The 18,201-nt window shown below is 48.8% G+C and overlaps 1 long non-coding RNA gene and 1 pseudogene across 1 annotated transcript in view; one reads left to right on the top strand and one right to left on the bottom strand.

Annotated features, from left to right (window-relative positions):
- Positions 1-3,521, bottom strand: part of LOC105706467 (WAS protein family homolog 6-like) — a 115,364-nt pseudogene extending 111,843 nt beyond the window's left edge.
- Positions 3,522-4,970: 1,449 nt separating this feature from the next.
- Positions 4,971-18,201, top strand: part of LOC135270145 (uncharacterized) — a 32,871-nt gene continuing 19,640 nt past the window's right edge. Inside the window, exon 1 of the long non-coding RNA XR_010338391.1 lies at positions 4,971-5,040. This is a non-coding gene — a long non-coding RNA (uncharacterized LOC135270145). The remainder of the gene's footprint in view (positions 5,041-18,201) is intronic.

The raw sequence follows: 18,201 nt of genomic DNA, 5'->3' as shown, positions 1-18,201 counted from the left end.
CCTGGGCAACACTCTGTCTCAAAAATAAAATAAAATAAAAAATAAAAATAAGGCCATGGCTGGGCGCAGTGGCTCACACCTGTAATCTCAGCACTTTAGAAGGCCGAGGCAGGAGGATCACAAGGTCAGGAGACAGAGACCATCCTGGCCAACATGGAAAAATCCCATCTCTACTAAAAATACAAAAATTAGCTGGGCGTGGCAGTGCCAGCCTGTAGTCCCAGCTACTAGGGAGGCTGAAGCAGGGGAATCACTTGAACCCAGGAGGCGGAGGTTGTAGTTAGCTGAGACCTCGCCACTGCACTCCAGCCTGGGCGATAGAGCAAGACTCCATCTCAAAACAAATAAATATAAATAAATAAAAAATAACAAAGTATTTGCTCAAAAAGAGTACAGATGGTCAGAAAATGGATTAGAGAACCATTCTTCTTTCCCCTAAATTCAGTCTAAAATGCAGAGCCAAATAAAACCACCATAAATTCCTTTAATAATCTTCTGGATCTTTCAGTTCAGAAAATTTCCCATACTACAAACAATTCTGTGGCTTTCCTCATGGCCCACTCTTCAAACATAAATTTTTTTTTTTTTTTGAGACGGAGTTTCGCTCTTGTTACCCAGGCTGGAGTGCAATGGCGCGATCTCGGCTCACCGCAACCTCCGCCTCCTGGGTTCAGGCAATTCTCCTGCCTCAGCCTCCTGAGTAGCTGGGATTACAGGCATGCACCACCATGCTCAGCTAATTTTTCTATTTTTAGTAGAGACAGGGTTTCACCGTGTTGACCAGGATGGTCTCGATCTCTTGATCTCGTGATCCACCCGCCTCGGCCTCCCAAAGTGCTGGGATTACAGGCGTGAGCCACCGTGCCAATAAAGCTCTCTTTGACTAAGAAAAACAAAAATTGAATTCTCAAACTCCAACAGGGAAACCTTAAGAGGAAAGCACGGCTTAAAGGAGCCAAGTAAGGGCCAGGTGCGGTGGCTCACGCCTGTAATCCCAGCACTTTGGGAGGCCGAGGCAGGTGGATCACGAGGTCAACAGATCGAGACCATCCCATCCTGGTCAACACGGTGAAACCCCGTCTCTACTAAAAATACAAAAAATTAGCTGGGCATGGTGGCACGTGCCTGTAATCCCAGCTACTCAGGAGGCTGAGGCAGAATTGCCTGAATCCAGGAGATGGAGGTTGCGGTGAGCCGAGATCGCGCCATTGCACTCCAGCCTGGGTAACAAGAGCGAAACTCCATCTCAAAAAAAAAGAAAAGAGCCAAGTATTTGTTCACACACGTAAGCTAATCCTTATATCTGTATACATTTCTAAATGTCTAAAATTTCTTTCAACAATATCTATCTCATACATTCCTCCCAAAACACAGAACTTTATCAGCATCCAGCATTCTACCTACCTGTCTTCAATCAATCCCACCAACCCTTCAAAGCTACCAAAGTGTTAATTTATAAAATCAAAGAAAATAATCCATAGTTCTACTCCCAAGCTCAAAGTCACAAATCCTGGGACAACAAAATCTTAACGTATTGCACTATCCTTCCCCAAACAGCTTTGGCCCTAAAATTTATATTCTAATCTAACTTAATCAGATGTATGACAATATTAGTATTGTAAAATTAGAAATCTTTGTCACATTGTAATTCACAAAATCCTTTGGTATACAATAGTTTCTATAAAAGTTACATATATAGGCCTTCCTGGAGAAACATACTGTTGAAAGAATAAAAAGAATTAAAAAAATAAAACTAAAAAAGCTACATATAACTCCATTTCCAAACAGGATAAATATATAAAAATTAAATATTTTTGGCCAAAAGCCAAATTCGATATTAATACACCTTTCCCCCGCCTATGGTGCACAAAAAAGTCACCTGAGAAGTTTTAATCACAGATTCACAGTATATTCACAAACGGAAACAAAATAGTTATCCTACTTCAAAACTGGAGGGTGTGGTGGGGGAGAAAATACTAACCAATCTCTGGCTGTAACGAATCCTTTCTTCTTCGGGTTCCATCTCTCACTCTTCTGTTGAAATTACTGTAAAGAAACCACTCCAGGGCTGCCTTCCTCTTCCTCCTTAGGAACCAGATTGCAACACTAAAGAATAATGATATAAGCAGAAATGAGAACTCATTCTCCAACTTGTGCTTTCTGTTCAAGGAAGGATGTATTTAAGGTATGTGTTAAGTTAAAGGTTCTCTGAAAAATCAGGTTCCTCTTCACGAGTTTGGGACCTTTCTGCTCTTGAGCAAGCGGTTCCATGTCATGTTCAACATTAATCACATTACAACTGTCGAAGGCCTAGGCGAAAACGAGATGTTGATTTCAGTTCCTTGAGGACGGGCCACACCACTAGTTTCTCCCTACAGGATTACAACTAGCAAGGATCCCCTTTCGTGGCACCATTAGCAAGAAAAAAAAAAAAAAAAAAAGAAAGCCCAGGACTTTTATCTCTCGAGAGCTGACCAAGTGAAGCAGCACTGAACTAATCCAGATCTTAAACCAAATTAGTTCTCTCTCACCAGTAATCAGAAACTAAAGGAAAGAAGGACAGACTGGCTATGTAAAAAGAGGACAAGAAATTAGGATTTAAATGACCCCAAAACAATTTCCCATACCCCTCCTGTAAGGCCGTGCACAATCGTCGCCTTCCTTTCTAGACTCCCGGATCTTTTCATTCCCAAACCTACCCTCCACTCCAACACAAGACGTGCATAACTCTGAAACAAATTTCAGAGGTACAAATCAGGGACCAAAATTCCATCTGATCTTTTTGGATACATTAACAAAATAAACGATCGCATGTATGCATACACGTAAAATACATCTTTTGCAAAAATTAAATAAAAGATCGACCGGGGCGACGGTCAATCCGTAATACCAAGAAAGGGTTTCCTTCTTTCTAAATATTCTCATGGATAATGGCTTCCATTGAGAACGCAGGTTCCCCCCCGTTTTTGTCACTACGTTACAGCCACGTTAACAGCATCCTTTCAAAACTGCTACGAGACCAGAGGACCCGATGACACAGTTTGCGAGAGGAGTTGGTGGCAGAGCCCTCCAGAAGGAAGCCCTGGTCCGAAGTCGAGAGGGAAACCGTGCTTGCACCCCCCGGGCGACGACCGCCCGGGCCAGGGCCGGAGAGGAAAAAGGGCCAATCTCTCTGGACTCCCCCAGGAAAAGGCGTTTCAATGGTTCACCCATCGGAAAAAGAAATAGAAACTTTGCATTTGGTCTTTGGATAACACAGTCAACCAAACTTCCAAATGAGGGGGGAGGGGGAAGCTCACCAGAGATTCTGCTCTTGAGTTCTTGTCCAAGTGAGAAGTAAAAGACTCCAAAAGCTGAGAGGAATAATTAAATCCCAAACGTCTTCGGTTTTTCCGTGGATCAACCCAGTATCCGGAGAGGGTCAGAGCGACCAGAAAAAGGGAGCAAACAGTTGCTGAATCAAACCTCCTCTTCTGGCTTTGGAGACCGGGAGTCGGAGGCGTCAGGAGAGGGGAGCGCGATCCCTCGGCGCCGAGCCCGGGGCGCCCCCGCCTCCCCCGGGCCGGCCCCGGCCGCAGGGAGCGCCCTCCTCGCCGTGCCCTCGGCCAGCAGCGGCTGGTCGCCTCCGGGAGCGGCAGCGGATCAGCTGAGACCGGTCGGCCCGAAGATCCCCGCGCCGCCCCGGCCCCCCGGAACGCGGGCCCCGGCCCCGGGGGGCGGACAGGGCGGGAGCCGCGCGGCGCGCCGGAATGGGGGCCCCAGCTCCCCTCGGGTCTCCCGCTCAGCTCCGGCTCTGCGCTGCGGGACGAGCCCCCCGGCTACTCCCCAGTCGCAAAGGAGAGATTCCGGGGGATGGGCCCCCTGGCGTTGCCCCTCCTCCCGGAGCGCCCCCTGCCCAGGAAAGACAGAGCGGCGACAGGCCCAGCCGCTGGGAAGGTGCTCCGAGAGCCGCCGCCGCCGCCGCCGCCGCCGCCGCCGCCGGGGAGGGGTGTTGTTTCCCTCACACAGGACGAGCCGCTGGAGCAGCCGCAGCCATTTTGAACCCGTCAGACTCTCACATACACACAGCTCCTCCGAGGCGCACTGCGCAGGCGCCGCCTCCCCACCCCTCCTCCAGCTCGCCGCTCCACCGCCCCCCCCCCAGCCCCTTCAGGCCTCCCTGCGCTTCTTACCGCTCTCCCGGGCGCGCGCGAACGCGCACGCGTCACTCCCCTCTAACGCGGATACACCGCCGGCGCGCGCACGCGCAAATGCGTCGGCCTCGAATCGCCCGCGCCCCGCGACGCCGACGCGACTCCCCGCCCCCCCTCGCGTCAGGCCGCCAGCCCTCCCGTCGCCCCCTCTCCCACTCCCAGTCGGCCTTCTTCCAGGACTCGGGCCCGGCCGGCTGCTCGCGCCTGCGCGCAGGGCACCGATCCTCCTCCGCGCGCACTCCCCCCACACACCCTGGCTCACACACACTTCGCCTCTGTGACCCCGCCCCTCGCGGCCAGCTGCGCCGGCTGCCCTCCCCCACCCCTCTTGGGAGGGTGGTGACCCCCGACCCCCCACAAAGCACATCACCCCCCCAAGCAGTGGGAGACCTGCGCCCCCTTCCCCTTCAATCGCCTTCGGCCCCAGGCGGCCCGTCACAGTCACACAACCTGAGGGCCGGGAGGCCTGGGCCAAGGCAGCCGATGCCCGCCTCAAAGCGGGGTCTCCCGGGGTCAGGCCGCCGGGCCGAGCCCGCGGGACTTGGGCTCCGGGCTCAGCCTGCCCAGGGCGAGAGGTCGCAGGGAAGAGGTCGCATGGCCGCCGGCTGCCCTCCCTTCGCGCGCCGGCCGGTGGGCCGAGGCCGGCCTTCCCGCCATCCCTGGGCAGGCCCCAGCGCCCCCTCCACGGGGCCCATCCGCCCTGAGCCCGGGGGCTCCTCGGTGCAGCGGCCTGGCCCCGCCTCACCCACTGCTCGCCGCTCCGAAGGGGCAGGAAACAGGAGTAGCATGTCTGTCCTGGGCTCGGCTCCCCGGGGGAGCTGCAGGCGTTTAACAAGGACGTCCACAGGTACCAGGCGCAGGAGCGGTCTCCGCGACGGCCCGGGGGCTGCGGCGGCCGGCGCGCCCACCGCTGGCCGGAGGCGCCCCGGGAGGTGGCCCAGGAAGCCCCCGCTCCTCGGCCACGCTCAGCTTTCCACCGCGCCGGTGCCCCCGGCGGCCCGGGTGGGACGTGACCCCGCCCCCGACGAGTCGGGGCGCCCCCCACGGAGAGGTGCGCGGGCCGCCCCCGGCCCTCGGCCCGACCCTGCCGCCCCGGGCCGTGACGGGCGCGGGAGGCCCGGCCGGGAAAATGTCTCCTCTTGGTGCGCGCAGCTTCGCGCGGGGGTCAGCGACGGGGCAGCGGCCGCCCGAGCCGCGCTGGACCTGCCCACGGACCAGCTCCCGCGGCCCGACAGCTGCCCGACGGGTCAGTAGGCTCCGAACGTCGACGGAGCCCGGCCGGAGGTACCCGAGCAATGCCATGCGAGCAGCCCAGCGGCGATCCGGGCATTTCCCCAGCCAATCTCTTGCTCTGGGGCCCGTTTAAATTCTAAATCCCACAAAGGACGGTGACTGAGGCGTTACACATCGGGGTTGGCACTATTGGCTCCACTACGCCTTTGCCGAGCGGTGTCACACAAATCTTTTTCTCCCTGCCTTGGTTTTCCACTCTTTAAGCTCTGACTCCTGGGAGCAGGGAATGGAGCAGAAAGGTAGGGCATGGAGTGAATCATAGAACCTGCATAAACAGCCATCAACTCTTTGAGGAGGACGTTGCCTAAAGACGATTAAAATAATGATACCTTCTAATTCTGTCAAGGGTTGAACTCTAAGGTAAAAGCGCTACGTAAATGCAGGGTATTATTATTTATTACCACACAAGGTTTTTCCACATGCAGAACTTGGGGAGTTTGTACGGACTTTCTCTCCTTTGTTTCACAACATCCTTAGGAGACAAGCTAAAGTGCCTGTTAGCGCTTTATTCATTTTAAAGATAGACAACTGAAGTATAGAAAGGTTAAGGAGCTTGCATAATTACTCCAACAGCTGACTGACACATCTCACACAGCAAAATGGTTTGTTAATACGATATCATCCTCTTGCATTCTAGTCACTGGGAAATATTCTTTATTTTGATACCAGTTTTGTGCAGACTGCTTAGACTTTCAAAGTACTGATACAAAGAAGATAATCACAGAAACTATATCAGATCTAAAGCCTCTTTAAATCTTTCCGACTATAGTAAAATATATTTTAAAAGCTGCAGTCTCTCTCACTGGTGCTACCAGATATGGTTCCATAGGCATCTAGCTCTCTGTAGGCATAGAAGTCAGCAGCTTGTTTGGTTTGGTTTTGAAGCAGGAGAGAAAGACTTTTGCCATTGTCAGATTAAGTGTAGGGCCTTCTTGCTATTTGCAAAATAACAGCTTTATTTCCTTCCCACTTTCCCTTATAACCCAGGGCAAACTTGGCGGCAAAGAGAAAGTTTCTAGGGGTAACAACTTGGTCTGGCCCTTTTGCTTCACATCCAGACCCCCTTAAGTAATTAACCCTCAAGGAGGGAAGTTGCACACCCTTGGCAAAAAGATACCTCCAAGTTTAACTCAGTGTCATGCTGGGAGGAAACCTAGGAAGGTTTTAGAACAGGCCAGACACGGTGGCTCATGCTTGTGTAATCCCAGCATTTTGGGAGGCCAAAGCGGGTGGATCAACTGAAGTCGGGAGTTCTAGACCAGTCTGGCCAATATGACAAAACCCATCTCTACCAAAAAAAAAAAAATTAGCTGGGAGTGGTGGTGCATGCCTGGAATCCCAGCTACTTGGGTGGCTGAGGCAGGGGAATCACTGGAACCCAGGAGGTAGAGGTTGCAGTGAGCTGAGATCGAGCCATTGCACTCCAGCTTGGGCTAGAGAGTGAGACTCCATCACCCCCCCCCCACCAAAAAAAGGCTCTAAAATAGTAGTAGTAGAATTTATTTTGAATGGGACTGCAAGTAGAGCAAAATGTGTCAGATTGCAGCCAGCTCTTTTCCAGTAGAAAACCATACTAGTCTGCATTAGGGGAATGGGACATTTAAACAGTTATACACAATGGTTTCTCTACAGGCAGGCTTTGTTAATATTCCAAAGCAGATATGCAGGGTGAGATAAGAGATAGACAGATGGCTAGTGATTCCTCCCACCATCACAGTGGCTCTGATTGGCAAGGACAGATCTGTGAGGCTCACTGCATTGTCCTAAAAGAGCCATTTTCAGGGAGAATAGAGCTTGGGGGATTCCCCAAAAAGGCCACTAGAACTATGAACTCTATGGCTTCAACCCTATGGGAAGAGGGAAAGAAAAATTCATTCTAGAGGCATTGAGAACAGTCCCTGGCTGGAATAAATTGGTATCTTAACAAGAGATTAATAAATCACTGCCTTTTTGAGCAAAGCTAAGACCCAACAAATGCTGAGAGTCAAATTCCAGTCACCCATTTCTTTTTTTTGAGGTGAGCAGGGGATGGAGTTTCCCTCTTACTATCCAGGCTGGGGTGCAGTGGCCCGATGTTGGCTCACTGCAACTTCCGCCTCCTGGATTCAAGCAGTTATGCTGCTTCAGCTTCCTGAGTAGCTGGGATTACAGGTGTCCACCATCACACCCGGCTAATGTTTTGTATTTTTAGTAGAGACGGGGTTTCATCGTGTTGGCCAGGCTGATCTCAAACTCCTGACCTAGGTGATCCACCTGCCCTGGCTCCCAAAGTGCTGGGATTATAGGCGTGAGCTACCACACCTGGCCTACCCATTTCTTTTGGGAGACTTTAGGGTGTGAAAAGAGTATTCTTTAGTCTGGTTAAGCTAAACTATTTCCAATTTCTCCTTAAACGTTAAGGAGGAAGTAAGGATGTCCCAAGTAGTGTAGCTCTAAACTAAAATAGAGAAGTTGGTCATGAAGTTTCCCCAGGAGGTAGCATAAACAGTGGTTAAAAAGCTTTGGCCAGGCACGGTGGCTCATGCCTGTAAAAGAAAAAAAAGGGGTGGCCAGGTGCAGTGGCTCATGCCTATATTCCCAGCACTTTGGGAGTTCAAGGTGGGCAGATCACATGAGGTCAGGAGTTCGAGAACAGTCCGGCCAACGTGGTGAAACCTGGTCTCCACTAAAAATACAAAAAACAGCCAGACATGGTGGCACGTGCCTGTAGTCCTAGCTACTCAGGAGGCTGAGGCAAGAGAATCTCTTGAACCCAGGTGGCAGAGGCTGGCAGTGGCATTCCAGCCTGGATGACAGAACAAGACTCTATTGTTAAAAAAGAAAAAAAAAAGCTTTAACATCAGAGATTGAGGGGCAGCCGGGCACGGTGGCTCATGCCTGTAATCCGAGCACTTTGGGAGGCCAAGGTGGGTGGATCACCTGAGGTCAGGAGTTCAAGACCAGCCTGGCCATCATGGAGAAACCCCGATCTTTAAATAAAAAAAGAGACTGAGGGGCTACTCTGCTGCCTACTAGCTATTTGATCTTAATGAACTCTTTAAAGCCTCAGTTTTTCTTTTTTCTTTCTTTTTTTTTTTTTTTTTTGAGACGGAGTTTCACTTTTGTTGCCCAGGCTGGAGTGCAATGGCACGATCTCGGCTCACGGCAACCTCCGGCTCCTGGGTTCAAGCAATTCTCCTGCCTCAGCCTCCCTAGTAGCTGAGATTACAGGCACGTGCCACCATGCCCAGCTAATTTTTGTGTTTTTAGTAGAGACAGGGTTTCACCATGTTGGCCAGGCTGGTCTCAAACTCCTGACCTCAGGTGATCCGCCTGCCTTGGCCTCCCAAAGTGCTGGGATTACAGGTGTGAGCCACCACACCGCACCCTCTTCCCTTTCCTAACTCCTGGTTTCTCTCTCTGACCTCCAACCCTGGTGTCCCCAGTCTCTATTTTTCCCTCTTTCCTGACTCCAGCTGGCTCTTTCTCATCATCACCTACCTCCTGAAGTCTCTTTCTCTCCAGCCTTCTCTCCATCATTTGGCCCACCCCCTCCTCCATGTTCATTCTCGCTCTTCTATCCCAGTATCATCTGACTGAACTGCTTGCCCACTTTCCTTTACCATCCATTCAGTGCCCTTTATCACCTCAATCCTGTGCTCTCTGATTTTGTTACTTAACAATTTCCTGAATGTCTCCCTCCTCCACCCACCTCCACTAGACTGTAAGTTCCTTGAAGGCAAGGGCCAGACCACATTTGTAGCCCTCAAAGGACTTTCCAAGGACTTTTATTCCTAGAAGGAATAAAAACTCCTCCTATGGTTAAAGGGTGTTGGGTGGGGTGATTATAAGCTTTAAGTGACAGAAAGTTTTCTTTTAAGTTTGGAAGTTGAATCTGAATTGATCAGAGGGTTAAAAAAAAAAAAAAAAAAGGAAGGCAGGAATGCCCTGCAGATTTTTTTTTTTTTTTTTTGAGACGGAGTTTCGCTCTTGTTACCCAGGCTGGAGTGCAATGGCGTGATCTCAGCTCACCGCAACCTCCGCCTCCTGGGTTCAGGCAATTCTCCTGCCTCAGCCTCCTGAGTAGCTGGGATTACAGGCACGCGCCACCGTGCCCAGCTAATTTTTTGTATTTTTAGTAGAGACGGGGTTTCACCATGTTGACCAGGATGGTCTCGATCTCTTGACCTCGTGATCCACCTGCCTCGGCCTCCCAAAGTGCCGAGATTACAGGCGTGAGCCACCGCGCCCGGCCACAGATTCTCGTATCGTCAAACATGGGTATCACATGAGGTTCTTGTAAATTACATGGAATGTGGCTGACCCTTTCTTTGGGACCCTCCCTGGCCCCGTGCTTCCTTGCTGCCATTTTTTCCAGGTATGTTACCTTCTGCTTACAGAGCCACTGCTCCTGAGTACTGGGGTTGAATTTGGCTGTTGGGGCAACTGCAGCAGTGTCTGGGACCCACCTGCTCTTTAGCAGCCTTAGCTTCGCTTTGGGGCCAGGCCACCTTCACTTCTCCCCTCTAAAATGGTGGGACTTTCTGCCATGCCGGGAGTGGAGCTCAAAGATGCAGAGCCTGTGCCTTAGCTACACCTGTGCTTGCTGGAAGTTTCTGGCACCCTGGGGCTTCAGGGTCTGTTTGCAACATTGGACTAGCTTCCCAGCTTGGGTTGGTGGTGATAGTCATACAGGTCTCCAGCCACTTGCCCACAGGGCCAAGTGCTTAAGCACTTAGACCTGTTTAGCCCCTCCCAGTGAATCTGATCTTTGTTCATCTTCTTCAAGGGCATTCACTACCTTTCATCAGTTTCTGCTGAAGCTGGTTTTCCTTCAGCCACTTTGTGAGAGGTTCTGAACCCATCAGAACTTCAATTCTCTCTTTAATAAAACAGAAGCAGGCCAGCACTTTGGAGTGGTTCATGCCTGTAATCCCAGCACTTTGGGAGGCCGAGGTAGGTGGATCACCTGAGGTCAGAAGTTCAAGACCAGCCTAGGCAACTCCTGAGTTCAGGAATTCAGTCCAGCCTGAGTGAATCACTTGAGGTCAGGAGTTCAAGACTGGCCTTTAACAGGCTGTCTCTACTAAAAATACAAAAATCAGATGGGCATGGTGGCACATGCCTGTAATCCCAGCTACTTGGAAGACTGAGGCAGGAGAATCCCTTGAGCCTGGGAGGCAGAGCTTGCAGTGAGCCGAGATTGTGCCATTGCACTCCAGCCTGGGTGACAGAGTGAGACTCTGTCTCAAAAAATAAATAAATAAAATAAAACAGAAGTAGTGACTCCTGCCCTGTTTCCTCCTAGGATTGTTGTGGAGTGAAATGGACTAACGGACATGAACACCATTTGGAAACTAAAAGATAACTTATTTTAGAAAGGATTGCTGGTTTTCCTATTGTTTTTTAAAATTTTTTACTTGTTAACATTTTTTCCATATAAACAGGGTCTCACTGTGTTGCCCAGGCTTGTCTTGAACTCCTGGTCTCATGTGATACTCCTGCCTTGACCTCTCAAAGTGCCTGGGATTATAGGCCTGAGCCACTGCATCCAGCCAGTTCTATTTTTAAATTTATTTTTATTTTATTGTGCTAAGAACACTTGATGTGAGATTTACCCTTTTAACAAAGTTTTAAGTGTACAGTACATTCTCCAGTTTCTTTTTCTTCTACATTTAGGATTTGGGTACTTACTGAGTACATTGTGCCCAATGCTAAATTAAGTGCTTGGATAGAGAAAGGAGGTTTGAAAAAGTAAAAGGCTTGGCTTTTACCTTTGAAGACTTCACATCAATGAAAGGACACCATGAGAATGTGACATACTCAGAAAACAATTATCATTCCAATGAATTGCTGTAAGATAATTTAGACCATAAGAACTAGTCTTCAAATTGCATTTGGATATAAGCCCCGTGGGGCAGGAAGTTTGGTTCATTGCTGAATCCCCAATGCCTAGAGCGGTGCCAGGCATAGTTGGCACTCATTCCTTCATATTTATTGAATCGGCCAGTAAAGTAGTGCAGTGATGCTTTTGAGGGAAGGAGGAGTGTGAAAGCTAGAGAGCATTGAATCCTTGCAGAGAAGCTTGGTTTTGTGAGAGTAAGAGAGGCACATATGTTCTGGAGCAGAGAAGGTTGATGCAATAATAATTGTTCCAGAGAAACTGTTCCTGCAGCTGTCATTGCAGCTGGAATAGAAGTGATAGAAACCAAAGCCTGTACTACTGCAAACCAAACCAGGAGGTATGTGCATCTTAGGCCAAGTTCTTAACTCTGTTTTTATTCCAGCTCTTCTTGTGACCTAGTCTTTCTGCTCCACTTACCTCTACTGTCTCCAGTTGAGGATGTCCTCTTTAGAGGCCATGTCAGAGTGCAGCTTTTTTTTTTTTTGAGGCAGGGTCTTGCTCTGGCACCCAGGACGGAGCGCAGTGGTGTACTCTTGGCTCACTGCAGTCTCCACCTCCAGGGCTCAGGTGATCAGTCTTCTCACCTCAGCCTCCTGAATAGCTGGGACTACAGGCACACACCACCACACCTGGCTAATTATTGTATTTGGATTTATATTATAGATGACTTTTCACCCTTTGGCCCAGGCTGGTCTCCAAATCCTGGGCTCAAGCAATTGGCCTGCCTCCCAAAGTACTGGGATTACAGGTGTGAGCCACTGCACCTGGCCACAAGATTATCTTTTCTTTTTTTGAGATGGAATCTTGCTCTGTTGCCCAGGCTGGAGTGCAGTGGCACAATCTCGGCTCACAACTTCTGCTTCCCGGGTTCAAATGATTCTCCTGCCTCAGCCCCCCGAGTAGCTGGGACTGCAGTCATGCACCACCATTCCCGGCTAATTTTTGTATTTTCAGTAGAGCTGGGTTTCACTATGTTGGCCAGGCTGGTCTCAAACTGACCTCGTGATCCGCCCACCTCAGCCTCCCAAAGTGCTGGGATTATAGGTGTGAGCCATGGTGCCTGGCATTTTTTTTTTTTTTTGAGACGGAGTCTCCCCCTGTTGCCCAGGCTGGAGTGCAGTGGCACCATCCCAGCTCACTGCAACTTCCACCTACCAGGTTCAAGTAATTCTTATCGCTGGGACTATAGGGACCTACCACCACGCCCGGCTCATTTTTGTATTTTTAGTACAGACGGTGTTTCACCATGTTGACCAGGCTGGTCTCGAATTCCTGATCTCAGGTGATCCGCCCGTCTCGGCCTCCCAAAGTGCTGGGATTACAGACATGAACCACCGTGCCCAGCCAGGAGTGCAGCTTTTTATGTGATATTATAAGCTTAATATAGCCAATCAATTACTTTTCACGGTCTCTTTAATTATACTGTATGTTGTATTTGAAGAATGTAACTTTTAAATGACAGTCTTAGGGCCGGGCACGGTGGCTCACGCCTGTAATCCCAGCACTTTGGGAGGCTGAGGTGGGCGGATCACCTGAGGTCAGGAGTTCGAGACCAGCCTGACCAATATGGTGAAACCCCATCTTATAAATAAATAAATAAATAAAATGACAGTTTTTTTCTTTTTTCCCAAAAATATGTTTGCTAAATATTTAAACTCTGAAGTGTATTTAGTCTTTACCTTCTTTCTGGCTATTTTTGCACTCTCTGGGGGACTGCAAGAAAATATTTGACTGAGTTTAAGGTAAGATTTTCATGTTATATATTTTTTGCAATTATACTTGATTTGCCACAGCCTAGAGTTTATGTTTGGATTTGGTCATAATTTCTAGATTTATTTCTACTGTCGATCGAATTATCTTCTTATTGTTGAGATGCATATCGTTAACTTTCTATTCCTGCATAACTTTATTGGTAGAAGAAAAGTGGGAGACCCTGCATCTGCACCTTACTCCTTTATTACTGGAGCTGATGACAGGATTTACCCATCTGTGTGTTTATTTATTTATTTATTTATTTTTGTTAGACGGATTCTCACTCTTGTCACCCAGGTTAGAGTGCAGAGGCACAATCTCAGCTCACTGCAACCTCTGCTTCCCAGGTTCATGCAATTCTCCTGCCTCGGCCTCCCGAGTAGGTGGGATTACAGGCGTGCACCACCACACCTGGCTACTTTTTGTATTTTTAGTAGAGACAGGATTTCACCATGTTGGCCAAGGAGGTCTCAATCTCCTCACCTCAAGTGATCCGCCCACCTCTGCCTCCCAAAGTGTTGGGATCACAGGCGGGAGCCACCCCACCTGGCTATTTTTGTTTTAGAGACAGGGTCTCCTTCTGTTCCCAGGCTAGAGTGCAAGGGTGCAGTCATAGCTCATTGTAACCTCAAACTCTCAGGCAGTCCTCTTGCCTCAGCTTCACTAGTAGCTGAGACTACCAGTGCATACCATGGTGACTGGCTGATTTTTTTTTTTTTCAAGATGAAGTCTCAGCCAGATATGGTGTCTCACATCTGTAATCCCAGCACTTTGGGAGGCCAAGGTGGGCAGATCATGAGTTCAGGAATTCAAGACCAGTCTGGCCAACATGGTGAAACCCTGTTTCTACTAAAAATACAAAAAAAAAAAAATTAGCTGGGCATCATGGTGCGCGCCTGTAATCCCAGCTACTCAGGAGGCTGAGGCAGGATAATCGCTTGAACTCGGGAAGCGGAGATTGCAGTGAACCGAGATCGTGCCACTACACATCAGCCTGGGTGACAGAACAAGACTGAGTCTCGAAAAATAAAATAAAATAAAATAAAATTTATAAAAATAAATAATAAAATAAATGGAGTCTCCCTTTGTCGCCCAGGCTGGAGTGGAGTGGTGCAATCCTCAGCTCACTGCAACTTCTGCCTCCAGGGTTCAAGCGTTTCTCCTGCCTTAGCCTCCTGAGTAGCTGGGATTACAGGCACACGCCGCCACACTAGGCTACTTTTGTTTAGTAGAGACAGGGTTTCACCATGTTGGCCAGGCTGGTCTCTTAATTCCTGACCTCAAGTGATCCACCCGCCTTGGCCTCCTCAACAGCTGAGATTATAGGGTGAGCCACTGCTCCCAGCCCCTGGCTAATTTTAAAATTTTTGGTAAATATGGGATCTCGCTGTGTTGCTTAGAGTAGTCTGGAACTCCTGGCCTCAAGGGATCCTCCTGCCTCAGCCTTCCAAAACCTGGCTTGGGATTATAAGAGTAGGCCACTGTGCCTGGCTCCATATGTTTTTAGTGCATATGTTTCCGTGGGTGAAGGTTTATGCTTTGCTTAAATGTTGGTATTTTCTATAATATGTCTTAGTATTTTACTTTTCTTTCTTTCTTTTTTGGACGAGGTCTCTCTGTCACCCAGGCAGGCTGGGTGGCACAATCATAGCTCACTGCAGCCTCAACCTCCTAGGCTCAAGTGATCCTTCCACCTCAACCTTCTCAGTAGCTGGGACTACAGGCATGCGCCACCACACCTGGCTGATTTTTTAGAATTTTTGTGGAGATGGATTCCCCCTGTGTTGCCCCAAGTGGATCTCAAAACCCTTGGCCTTTGCCGGGTGTGGTGGCTCACGCCTGTAATCCCAGCACTTTGGGAGGCAGAGGCAGGCAGATCACCTGAGGTCAGGAGTTTAAGACCACCCTGGCCAATGTGGGAAAACACTGTCTTAAAAAAAAAAAACTAAAAAAAAAAAAAAAAAACCTGGCCTCAAGTGAGGCGTCCTGACCTCCCCAGCTCATCCTCCCGACCTCCCCAGCTCATCATCCTCCCAAAGTGCTGGGACTACAGGTACACACCACCATGCCCAGCAGTATTCAGTATTTTCTTTTCTTATTTTGAGGCAGGGTCTCACTCTGTCACCCAGGCTGGAGTACAGTGACACTATTTTAGCTCACTGAAACCTCTGCCTCCCGGGCTCAAACCATCCTCCCACCTCAGCCTCCGGAGTAGCTAGGATTACAGGCATACACCACCACGCCGGGCTAATTTTTTTTGTATTTTTAGTAGAGATAGGGTTTTGCCATGTTGGCCAGGCTAGTTTCGAACTCCTGACCTCAAGTGACCACCTACTTCGGCCTCCTAAAGTGCTAGGATTACAGGTGTGGGCCACTACACTGGGCAATTTTTGTATTTTTTGTAGAGATATGGTATCACTATGTTGTCTGGGCTGGTCTCAAACTCCCAAAGTGCTGGCATTACAGGCATGAGCTACCATGCCCACCATTGTCAGTATTTTCTATTTCATTTTCCTATTTACTACTCATGTAATATATCCTCTAATATATTTTGTGCATTTTTCTTGTCAACAAATTCAGAAAAGTGAACAAATGGAATATGCAGTTCTGACTTGCTGGAACATAAAGTGGAATCCTCAGTAGCTTCCTTTTTTTGAAACCACATTGTGCCTCTTAATGGGACCTCTTAATATTTCTTTGTTTTTCTTTTTTTTTTTTTTTTTTTGAGATGGAGCTTCACTCACTCTGTCGCCCAGGCTGGAGTGTAGTGGCATGATATCAGCCCATTGCAACCTCCACCTCCTGGGTTCAAGCAATTCTCCTGCCTCAGCCTCCAGAGTAGCTGGGATTACAGGTGTGCGACACCATGCCCAGCTAATTTTTATTTTAGTAGAGATGGGGTTTTACCATGTTGGCCAGGCTGGTCTCAAACTCTTGACCTGAAGTGATCCACCCACCTCAGCCTCTCAAAGTGCTAGGATTACAGGTGGAAGCCACTGTGCCCGGCCTCCATGTGTATTTAAGTTGATTCTTAATACACAGGCAAATAGGCATATAACTTTGATGCTCTTGATAGAACAATGTCCATAATTTCCACTGCTTTGTCTTTGTTCTCTGGTGTATTTCTTTTTTTTTTTTTGAGACAGAGTTTTCTCTTATTGTCCAAGCTGGAGTGCAATGGTGCTATCTCTGTTCACTGTAACCTCTGCTTCCCAGGTTCAAGCGATTCTCCTGCCTCAGCCTCCCAAGTAGCTGGGATTACAGGTGCCCACCACCACACCCAGCTAATTTTTTTTGTATTTTTAGTACAGTCAGGGTTTCACTGTGTTGGCCAGGATTATCTTGATCTCCTGACCTTGTGATATGCCCGCCTCAGCCTCCCAAAGTGCTGGGACTACAGGCGTGAGCCACTCCAGCCAGCCCTGGCTAATTTTCATATTTTTAGATGCAGTTTCACTATGTTGGCCAGGCTGGTCTCGAACTCCTGACCTCAAGTGATCTGCCCTCCTCAACCTCCCAAAGTGCTGAGATTACAGGCGTGAGCCACTGCGCCCAGCCTTCTCTGGTATATTTCTGATTAAACTTGCCACCCACTGTCTAACATTTGATTTGATTGGATCTCCATATAACTATTATCATCAACCACAAAATATATGCCAGTTCCTTTTTTTTTTTTTTTTTTGAAATGGAGTCTTGGTTGGAGTGCAGTGGCACAATCTCGGCTCTTTGCAACCTCCACCTCCCGGGTTCAAGTGCTTCTCTTGCCTCAGCCTCCTGAGTAGCTGAGACTACAGGCGCATGCCACCACATCTGGCTAATTTTTTGTATTTTTAGTAGAGATGGGGGTTTCACCACGTTAGCCAAGATGGTCTTGATCTCCTGAACTCGTGATCTGCTGGCCTTGGCCTCCTAAAGTGCTGGGATTACAGGAAGCCACCACGCCCAGCTCCAGGTTCTAACTTAAAGGACCTCAAGATTTGAAGCATAAGACTTGGAATCTGTCATCAAGAAGCTCACAGTTTAGTTGGAGAGAGAAACAAAAAACAGCCAATGTGCATATTAACCAAAGAGTCAGCAGCATGACAGAGCTGGCACAGGGAGAAATAAAGATGGTTCCTGCACAGCTTCAGGAGCTGCGGCAACATTCTGGATCTTCAGAACTTCCTGGTGTGTGTACTCAGTGCCACACTAGCTGCTGCCATTTAGTGTCTATGAGGTCCTTGTCTATTAAGAGGATGTTAACTCTGAATCACAGAATCTTAGAGCTAGCATGGAGGGGCAGAGGTCATTTAATCCAACTTGCTCATTTGAAAACTGGCAGTCTGAGGCCCAAAGATGTTAAGCAGCTTGGCCAAGGTCATGCAGCTAGTTTAGTGATGAAATTAGAACCATAAACCATGTCTTCTGATAGCTAGTCCAGTGCACTTTCTGCTACTCTGCAAATTGATGGCATTTTTTAACCATCAGATCAATTGTTCATTTATTCCTTCCTTCCCCAGAAAGAACACCTGTTTGTGCAGGGCACTGGGATTGCAATGTGAGTGACATGAGGCCACATTGTCAGGGGGCAAGTCAGGTGAAAAAAGAAATTAGCCTCTATGCTGAGACACTATGTGTGCATCTCAGGTGTAAACCAGGACTGAATGCCATGATGGACATCAGCTCTATACAGGATATAGGCAAGTCTCCCAGTCAGGGCAATATAGTGAGACCCCATCTTTACCGAAAAACCCAAAACAATTAGCTACTCAGGAGGCTGAGGAGGGCAGATTCCCTGAGCAGGAATTCAAGGCTACAATGAACTGATTGTGCCACTGCACTCCAGCCTGAGTGACAGAATGAGACCCTGTTTTGTTTTTTTTTAAAAAAAGACTGGGTCTGGGTGCATTGGCTCACACCTGTAATCCCAACACTTTGAGAGGCCGAGATGGGCGGATCACCTAAGGTCAGGAGTTTGAGGCCAACCTAACCAACATGGAGAAACCTCATCTCTACTAAAAATACAAAATTAGCCAGGTGTGGTCAGGGGTGCCTGTAGTTCCAGCTACTTGGGAGGCTGAGGCAGGAGAATCGCTTGAA

Source organism: Aotus nancymaae, unplaced genomic scaffold, assembly GCF_030222135.1.
Source record: "Aotus nancymaae isolate 86718 unplaced genomic scaffold, 86718_ANA_hifiasm-v0.15.2.pri h1tg000059l, whole genome shotgun sequence".
Lineage (NCBI taxonomy): Eukaryota > Metazoa > Chordata > Mammalia > Primates > Aotidae > Aotus > Aotus nancymaae.
Note: the sequence above shows the minus strand (reverse complement) of the source record. Positions and strands in the feature narration are given on the sequence as shown.